Raw genomic sequence first — 10,000 nt, forward strand, 5'->3', positions numbered from 1 at the left:
GTGCCGACTCGAGCCCGAGTCTCCGCCGGACACCGCGCGTGATGACGTGCGCCAACCCCGATGGACACGGCGGTCGGTGCACTTGTGCTCCACTTGCCCTAAACGGTTGCAAGTAGAGCGGGCCGAGGCCAGCAGTCCCCCGGCGGATGCGCGCTGGTTCTAAGTGCAGCTTCCCAGAGGCCGCCCGTGAAGGCCGTCACGTGTGCCGCTCTTGCACTCGGAATCGAGTGCCGACTCGAACCGGAGCCTCCGCCGGCCACTGCGTGGGTTGACGGGCGCCGTCCCCGATGAAGACGGCGATCGGTGCACATGTGCCCCTCTTGCCCTAAACGGGGTTCGAGCAGCGCGGGGAGAGGTCTTCAGTCTCCCGCGGATGCACGCTGGTACTAAGGGCCGGCTCACAGAAGCCACCTGTAAAGGCCGTCACATGTGCCACTCTTGCACTCGTAGTCGAGGGCCGACTCGAGCCCGAGCCTCCGCCGGACACCGCGCGTGTTGACGTGCGCCAACCCCGATGGACACGGCGGTCGGTGCATTTGTGCCCCACTTGCACTAAACGGTTGCAAGTACACCGGGCCGAGGAAAGCATTCCCCCGCGGTTGTCCGCTGGTACTAAGTGCAGCTTCCCAGAGGCCGCCCGTGAAGGCCGTCACGTGTGCCACTCTTGCACTCGGAATCGAGTGCCGACTCGAACCGGAGCCTCCGCCGGCCACTGCGCGGGTTGACGGGCGCCGACCCCGTTGAAGACGGCGATCGGTGCACATGTGCCACTCTTGCCCTAAACGGGGATCGAGCGGCGCGGGACGAGGCCTGCAGTCCCCCGCGTTGCCCGGTGGTACTGAGGGCAATCTCCCAGAGGCCGCCCGTGAAGGCCGTTACTTGTGTCACTCTTGCACTCAGTGCCCTGTGCCGACTCGAACCCGAGACTCGGCCGGTCTTCGCAGGCAACAGCGCGGGTTGACCACAAATTACACGGCGGTCGATACACTTGTGCCCCTCTTGCCCTAAACGGTCGCAAGTAGCGCGGGCCGAGGCCTGCAGTCCCTCGCTGTTGTCCGCTGGTACTAGGGGCAGCTTCCCAGAGGCCGCCCGTGAAGACCATCACTTGTGCCACTCTTGCACTCAGGCTCGAGTGCCGACTCGAACCCGAGACTCGACCAGTCTTCGCCGGCCACTGAGCGGGGTGGCGGGCGCCGACCCCAAAGGACACGGCGGTCGGTGCACTTGTGCCACTCTTGCCCTAAACGGGGATCGAGCGGCGCGGGTCGAGGCCTGCAGTCCCCCGCGTTGCCCGGTGGTACTGAGGGCAATCTCCCAGAGGCCGCCCGTGAACGCCGTTACTTGTGTCACTCTTGCACTCAGTGTCCTGTGCCGACTCGAACCCGAGACTCGGCCGGTCTTCGCCGGCCACTGAGCGGGGTGACGGGCGCCGACCCCAAAGGAAACGGCGGTCGGTGCACTTGTGCCACTCTTGCCCTAAACTGCCTCAGCCAACGCGGGGCGGAAGCGCGAATGGCCTGCCGGCGACAGGGTCCCCGGCGGCCGGTAGTCCAATCTCAGACTTCCCCCTGCTCGAGGAGAGCCTCGCTCGCCAAGCTCATATACTATAGTCTGGACCCCCCTTATCTCAGCATTCGTCAGTCACGGAAGAGGCAGAGCCGCGGACACCGGCGGATGGCCCCTCGGCTGCCGCCAGAAATTTTAATTAAGTTTTTCTCTTCCTTAATCATTTCCGATCATACTAAATTTTGTATATGTTAGAATACATACACATACTTACTTATATAACCGCTTTATTTAATATTTTTCTGCACTTTAGAAATTTTCGGACTTAGCCGCTGAAGCGACTCAAGTAACACGCACGGTGGGACATAGCCGCAGAACTGGTTTCATGTACCACGCACCACGGGACATAGCCGCAGAATTCGTACCGTCCAAGTAAGGCCCAGCTAACACAGCGGAAATTTATTTTTAGTCAATTAACGGCATTACTATGCACAGCAAGGCCAACTTTCTTCAATTATGAATATTTTTCTGCATTTTGGAAATTTTCGGACTTAGCCGCTGAAGCGACTCAACTAACACGCACGGTCGGACATAGCCGCAGAACTGGTTTCAAGTACCACGCACCACGGGACATAGCCGCAGAATTCGTACCGTCCAAGTAAGGCCCACCTAACACAGCGGAAATTTATTTTTAATCTATTAACGATATTATTAAGCACAGCAAGGCCAACTTTCTTCAATTATGTATATTTTTCTGCATTTTGGAAATTTTCGGACTTAGCCGCTGAAGCGACTCAAGTAACACGCACGGTGGGACATAGCCGCAGAACTGATTTCAAGTACCACGCACCACGGGACATAGCCGCAGAATTCGTACCGTCCAAGTAAGGCCCACCTAACACAGCGGTAATTTATTTTTAATCTATTAACGATTTTATTAAGCACAGCAAGCCCAATTTTCTTCAATTATGTGTATTTTTCTGCATTTTGGAAATTTTTTGGACTTAGCCGCTGAAGCGACTCAACTAACACGCACGGTCGGACATAGCCGCAGAACTGATTTCAAGTACCACGCACCACGGGACATAGCCGCAGAATTCGTCCCGTCCAAGTAAGGCCCACCTAACACAGCGGAAATTTATTTTTAGTCAATTAACGGCATTACTATGCACAGCAAGGCCAACTTTCTTCAATTATGAATATTTTTCTGCATTTTGGAAATTTTCGGACTTAGCCGCTGAAGCGACTCAACTAACACGCACGGTCGGACATAGCCGCAGAACTGGTTTCAAGTACCACGCACCACGGGACATAGCCGCAGAATTCGTACCGTCCAATTAAGGCCCACCTAACACAGCGGAAATTTATTTTTAATCTATTAACGATATTATTAAGCACAGCAAGGCCAACTTTCTTCAATTATGTATATTTTTCTGCATTTTGGAAATTTTCGGACTTAGCCGCTGAAGCGACTCAAGTAACACGCACGGTGGGACATAGCCGCAGAACTGATTTCAAGTACCACGCACCACGGGACATAGCCGCAGAATTCGTACCGTCCAAGTAAGGCCCAGCTAACACAGCGGAAATTTATTTTTAATCTATTAACGATATTATTAAGCACAGCAAGCCCAATTTTCTTCAATTATGTGTATTTTTCTGCATTTTGGAAATTTTTTGGACTTAGCCGCTGAAGCGACTCAACTAACACGCACGGTCGGACATAGCCGCAGAACTGGTTTCAAGTACCACGCACCACGGGACATAGCCGCAGAATTCGTACCGTCCAAGTAAGGCCCAGCTAACACAGCGGAAATTTATTTTTAGTCAATTAACGGCATTACTATGCACAGCAAGGCCAACTTTCTTCAATTATGAATATTTTTCTGCATTTTGGAAATTTTCGGACTTAGCCGCTGAAGCGACTCAAGTAACACGCACGGTGGGACATAGCCGCAGAACTGGTTTCAAGTACCACGCACCACGGGACATAGCCGCAGAATTCGTACCGTCCAAGTAAGGCCCACCTAACACAGCGGAAATTTATTTTTATTCTATTAACGATATTATTAAGCACAGCAAGGCCAACTTTCTTCAATTATGTATATTTTTCTGCATTTTGGAAATTTTCGGACTTAGCCGCTGAAGCGACTCAACTAACACGCACGGTCGGACATAGCCGCAGAACTGGTTTCAAGTACCACGCACCACGGGACATAGCCGCAGAATTCGTACCGTCCAAGTAAGGCCCAGCTAACACAGCGGAAATTTATTTTTAATCTATTAACGATATTATTAAGCACAGCAAGCCCAATTTTCTTGAATTATGTGTATTTTTCTGCATTTTGGAAATTTTTTGGACTTAGCCGCTGAAGCGACTCAACTAACACGCACGGTCGGACATAGCCGCAGAACTGGTTTCAAGTACCACGCACCACGGGACATAGCCGCAGAATTCGTACCGTCCAAGTAAGGCCCACCTAACACAGCGGAAATTTATTTTTATTCTATTAACGATATTATTAAGCACAGCAAGGCCAACTTTCTTCAATTATGTATATTTTTCTGCATTTTGGAAATTTTTTGGACTTAGCCGCTGAAGCGACTCAACTAACACGCACGGTCGGACATAGCCGCAGAACTGGTTTCAAGTACCACGCACCACGGGACATAGCCGCAGAATTCGTACCGTCCAAGTAAGGCCCACCTAACACAGCGGAAATTTATTTTTAATCTATTAACGATATTATTAAGCACAGCAAGCCCAATTTTCTTCAATTATGTGTATTTTTCTGCATTTTGGAAATTTTTTGGACTTAGCCGCTGAAGCGACTCAACTAACACGCACGGTCGGACATAGCCGCAGAACTGGTTTCAAGTACCACGCACCACGGGACATAGCCGCAGAATTCGTACCGTCCAAGTAAGGCCCACCTAACACAGCGGAAATTTATTTTTAGTCAATTAACGGCATTACTATGCACAGCAAGGCCAACTTTCTTCAATTATGAATATTTTTCTGCATTTTGGAAATTTTCGGACTTAGCCGCTGAAGCGACTCAACTAACACGCACGGTCGGACATAGCCGCAGAACTGGTTTCAAGTACCACGCACCACGGGACATAGCCGCAGAATTCGTACCGTCCAAGTAAGGCCCAGCTAACACAGCGGAAATTTATTTTTAATCTATTAACGATATTATTAAGCACAGCAAGCCCAATTTTCTTCAATTATGTGTATTTTTCTGCATTTTGGAAATTTTTTGGACTTAGCCGCTGAAGCGACTCAACTAACACGCACGGTCGGACATAGCCGCAGAACTGGTTTCAAGTACCACGCACCACGGGACATAGCCGCAGAATTCGTACCGTCCAAGTAAGGCCCACCTAACACAGCGGAAATTTATTTTTAATCTATTAACGATATTATTAAGCACAGCAAGCCCAATTTTCTTCAATTATGTGTATTTTTCTGCATTTTGGAAATTTTTTGGACTTAGCCGCTGAAGCGACTCAACTAACACGCACGGTCGGACATAGCCGCAGAACTGATTTCAAGTACCACGCACCACGGGACATAGCCGCAGAATTCGTACCGTCCAAGTAAGGCCCAGCTAACACAGCGGTAATTTATTTTTAATCTATTAACGATTTTATTAAGCACAGCAAGCCCAATTTTCTTCAATTATGTGTATTTTTCTGCATTTTGGAAATTTTCGGACTTAGCCGCTGAAGCGACTCAACTAACACGCACGGTCGGACATAGCCGCAGAACTGGTTTCAAGTACCACGCACCACGGGACATAGCCGCAGAATTCGTACCGTCCAAGTAAGGCCCAGCTAACACAGCGGAAATTTATTTTTAATCTATTAACGATATTATTAAGCACAGCAAGCCCAATTTTCTTCAATTATGTGTATTTTTCTGCATTTTGGAAATTTTTTGGACTTAGCCGCTGAAGCGACTCAACTAACACGCACGGTCGGACATAGCCGCAGAACTGGTTTCAAGTACCACGCACCACGGGACATAGCCGCAGAATTCGTACCGTCCAAGTAAGGCCCAGCTAACACAGCGGAAATTTATTTTTAATCTATTAACGATATTATTAAGCACAGCAAGCCCAATTTTCTTCAATTATGTGTATTTTTCTGCATTTTGGAAATTTTTTGGACTTAGCCGCTGAAGCGACTCAACTAACACGCACGGTCGGACATAGCCGCAGAACTGGTTTCAAGTACCACGCACCACGGGACATAGCCGCAGAATTCGTACCGTCCAAGTAAGGCCCACCTAACACAGCGGAAATTTATTTTTAATCTATTAACGATATTATTAAGCACAGCAAGGCCAACTTTCTTCAATTATGTATATTTTTCTGCATTTTGTTAATTTTTTGGACTTAGCCGCTGAAGCGACTCAACTAACACGCACGGTCGGACATAGCCGCAGAACTGATTTCAAGTACCACGCACCACGGGACATAGCCGCAGAATTCGTCCCGTCCAAGTAAGGCCCACCTAACACAGCGGAAATTTATTTTTAGTCAATTAACGGCATTACTATGCACAGCAAGGCCAACTTTCTTCAATTATGAATATTTTTCTGCATTTTGGAAATTTTCGGACTTAGCCGCTGAAGCGACTCAACTAACACGCACGGTCGGACATAGCCGCAGAACTGGTTTCAAGTACCACGCACCACGGGACATAGCCGCAGAATTCGTACCGTCCAAGTAAGGCCCAGCTAACACAGCGGAAATTTATTTTTAATCTATTAACGATATTATTAAGCACAGCAAGCCCAATTTTCTTCAATTATGTGTATTTTTCTGCATTTTGGAAATTTTTTGGACTTAGCCGCTGAAGCGACTCAACTAACACGCACGGTCGGACATAGCCGCAGAACTGGTTTCAAGTACCACGCACCACGGGACATAGCCGCAGAATTCGTACCGTCCAAGTAAGGCCCACCTAACACAGCGGAAATTTATTTTTAATCTATTAACGATATTATTAAGCACAGCAAGGCCAACTTTCTTCAATTATGTATATTTTTCTGCATTTTGGAAATTTTCGGACTTAGCCGCTGAAGCGACTCAAGTAACACGCACGGTGGGACATAGCCGCAGAACTGGTTTCAAGTACCACGCACCACGGGACATAGCCGCAGAATTCGTACCGTCCAAGTAAGGCCCACCTAACACAGCGGAAATTTATTTTTAGTCAATTAACGGCATTACTATGCACAGCAAGCCCAATTTTCTTCAATTATGTGTATTTTTCTGCATTTTGGAAATTTTTTGGACTTAGCCGCTGAAGCGACTCAACTAACACGCACGGTCGGACATAGCCGCAGAACTGGTTTCAAGTACCACGCACCACGGGACATAGCCGCAGAATTCGTACCGTCCAAGTAAGGCCCAGCTAACACAGCGGAAATTTATTTTTAGTCAATTAACGGCATTACTATGCACAGCAAGGCCAACTTTCTTCAATTATGAATATTTTTCTGCATTTTGGAAATTTTCGGACTTAGCCGCTGAAGCGACTCAACTAACACGCACGGTCGGACATAGCCGCAGAACTGGTTTCAAGTACCACGCACCACGGGACATAGCCGCAGAATTCGTACCGTCCAAGTAAGGCCCACCTAACACAGCGGAAATTTATTTTGAATCTATTAACGATATTATTAAGCACAGCAAGGCCAACTTTCTTCAATTATGTATATTTTTCTGCATTTTGGAAATTTTCGGACTTAGCCGCTGAAGCGACTCAAGTAACACGCACGGTGGGACATAGCCGCAGAACTGATTTCAAGTACCACGCACCACGGGACATAGCCGCAGAATTCGTACCGTCCAAGTAAGGCCCAGCTAACACAGCGGAAATTTATTTTTAATCTATTAACGATATTATTAAGCACAGCAAGCCCAATTTTCTTCAATTATGTGTATTTTTCTGCATTTTGGAAATTTTTTGGACTTAGCCGCTGAAGCGACTCAACTAACACGCACGGTCGGACATAGCCGCAGAACTGGTTTCAAGTACCACGCACCACGGGACATAGCCGCAGAATTCGTACCGTCCAAGTAAGGCCCACCTAACACAGCGGAAATTTATTTTTAGTCAATTAACGGCATTACTATGCACAGCAAGCCCAATTTTCTTCAATTATGTGTATTTTTCTGCATTTTGGAAATTTTTTGGACTTAGCCGCTGAAGCGACTCAACTAACACGCACGGTCGGACATAGCCGCAGAACTGGTTTCAAGTACCACGCACCACGGGACATAGCCGCAGAATTCGTACCGTCCAAGTAAGGCCCAGCTAACACAGCGGAAATTTATTTTTAGTCAATTAACGGCATTACTATGCACAGCAAGGCCAACTTTCTTCAATTATGAATATTTTTCTGCATTTTGGAAATTTTCGGACTTAGCCGCTGAAGCGACTCAACTAACACGCACGGTCGGACATAGCCGCAGAACTGGTTTCAAGTACCACGCACCACGGGACATAGCCGCAGAATTCGTACCGTCCAAGTAAGGCCCAGCTAACACAGCGGAAATTTATTTTTAATCTATTAACGATATTATTAAGCACAGCAAGGCCAACTTTCTTCAATTATGTATATTTTTCTGCATTTTGGAAATTTTCGGACTTAGCCGCTGAAGCGACTCAAGTAACACGCACGGTGGTTCATAGCCGCAGAACTGGTTTCAAGTACCACGCACCACGGGACATAGCCGCAGAATTCGTACCGTCCAAGTAAGGCCCACCTAACACAGCGGAAATTTATTTTTAGTCAATTAACGGCATTACTATGCACAGCAAGCCCAATTTTCTTCAATTATGTGTATTTTTCTGCATTTTGGAAATTTTTTGACTTAGCCGCTGAAGCGACTCAACTAACACGCACGGTCGGACATAGCCGCAGAATTCGTACCGTCCAAGTAAGGCCCAGCTAACACAGCGGAAATTTATTTTTAATCTATTAACGATATTATTAAGCACAGCAAGCCCAATTTTCTTCAATTATGTGTATTTTTCTGCATTTTGGAAATTTTTTGGACTTAGCCGCTGAAGCGACTCAACTAACACGCACGGTCGGACATAGCCGCAGAACTGGTTTCAAGTACCACGCACCACGGGACATAGCCGCAGAATTCGTACCGTCCAAGTAAGGCCCACCTAACACAGCGGAAATTTATTTTTAATCTATTAACGATATTATTAAGCACAGCAAGGCCAACTTTCTTCAATTATGTATATTTTTCTGCATTTTGGAAATTTTCGGACTTAGCCGCTGAAGCGACTCAACTAACACGCACGGTCGGACATAGCCGCAGAACTGATTTCAAGTTCCAAGCACCACGGGACATAGCCGCAGAGCCATGACTTTTGAGTTAAATTTCGGAAATTTATTTTTAGACAATTAACGGCATTATTGTGCACAGCAAGCCCATTTTTTTTCAATTAAGAATATTTTACTGCATTTTGGAATATTTCGGACTTAGCCGCTGAAGTTATATTCGTTCTATTTCTTATTCTTAGGAAGGCGCTATCACGGCACGGTCTCGTGCTTCGAAGCAGCCCCGTAACTATACTCGCCGTCTGAATTGGCCTCAGGAAGCGACCGTCCCAATACAACCCATCAAACACAGGCGTAGTCTCTTACATGACTTACTTTTAATGCGTTAACGGCTATACGATGATTTCTTTCGAGACGGGGCACCGCAAGCCCAATTTTAATGATTTACAAATACTTAACCATATTATTATTTTTATTATTTGTTATTGACTGCAAATGATTTTATCCCCGGTGGCAGTGACCTACAATAAGGTACAAGAACATAAGACACAACAAAACAATGCGATACATCAACACAGTGAGACAGAAAAAGAATAATTAGAGGGCACAACAAAAAGAATAAGACACAACAGAACCATAAAAGAAAAACATAGGACGCAACCAAAACAACACATCCCACTCACTCACTCAAAATCAAACAACTCATAAGAATACAAAACCATCTACTTCACTATATTACGCTTTCTTCCTCCCTAATTCTTCTTCTTCTACTCCCGTTATTCGTGTTGTCTTATGTTATTTTTATTCAAGTTACTATTATTAAGAAGGCGCCATTACCGCAGGACTCTTTCACCGAAACAGCCTTCTGAGCTACCACGCGCCGTCGGACTTTTGCCGCAGACGTCCCGGGCCTTGGCGGCCGGCAAGCCTCTCGTCGGGGAGAAAATCGCCTTCCGCCCGCGCAAGACAAATGCTGAGATAAGGGGGGTCCAGACCTACTATGGGGAGGACTTTGGGAGCAGGTCCGAGTGCGCGGCCGAACCGGCAATCGGCAAGTATGAGGCCTCCTGCCGGTTCGGGACACGCCGCACTTGACCCGGGGTCGTAGTGTCAGGACGGGGGTGGGGGTGGGGGCAGGACGGAGATCTGGCGTGTGTGGGCGGGCGGGCGGGCGGG

The sequence above is a fragment of the Zootermopsis nevadensis genome, unplaced genomic scaffold (assembly GCF_977971745.1).
Source record: "Zootermopsis nevadensis isolate Lab colony 2312 unplaced genomic scaffold, Znev_1.0 Znev_ptg000243l, whole genome shotgun sequence".
Lineage (NCBI taxonomy): Eukaryota > Metazoa > Arthropoda > Insecta > Blattodea > Termopsidae > Zootermopsis > Zootermopsis nevadensis.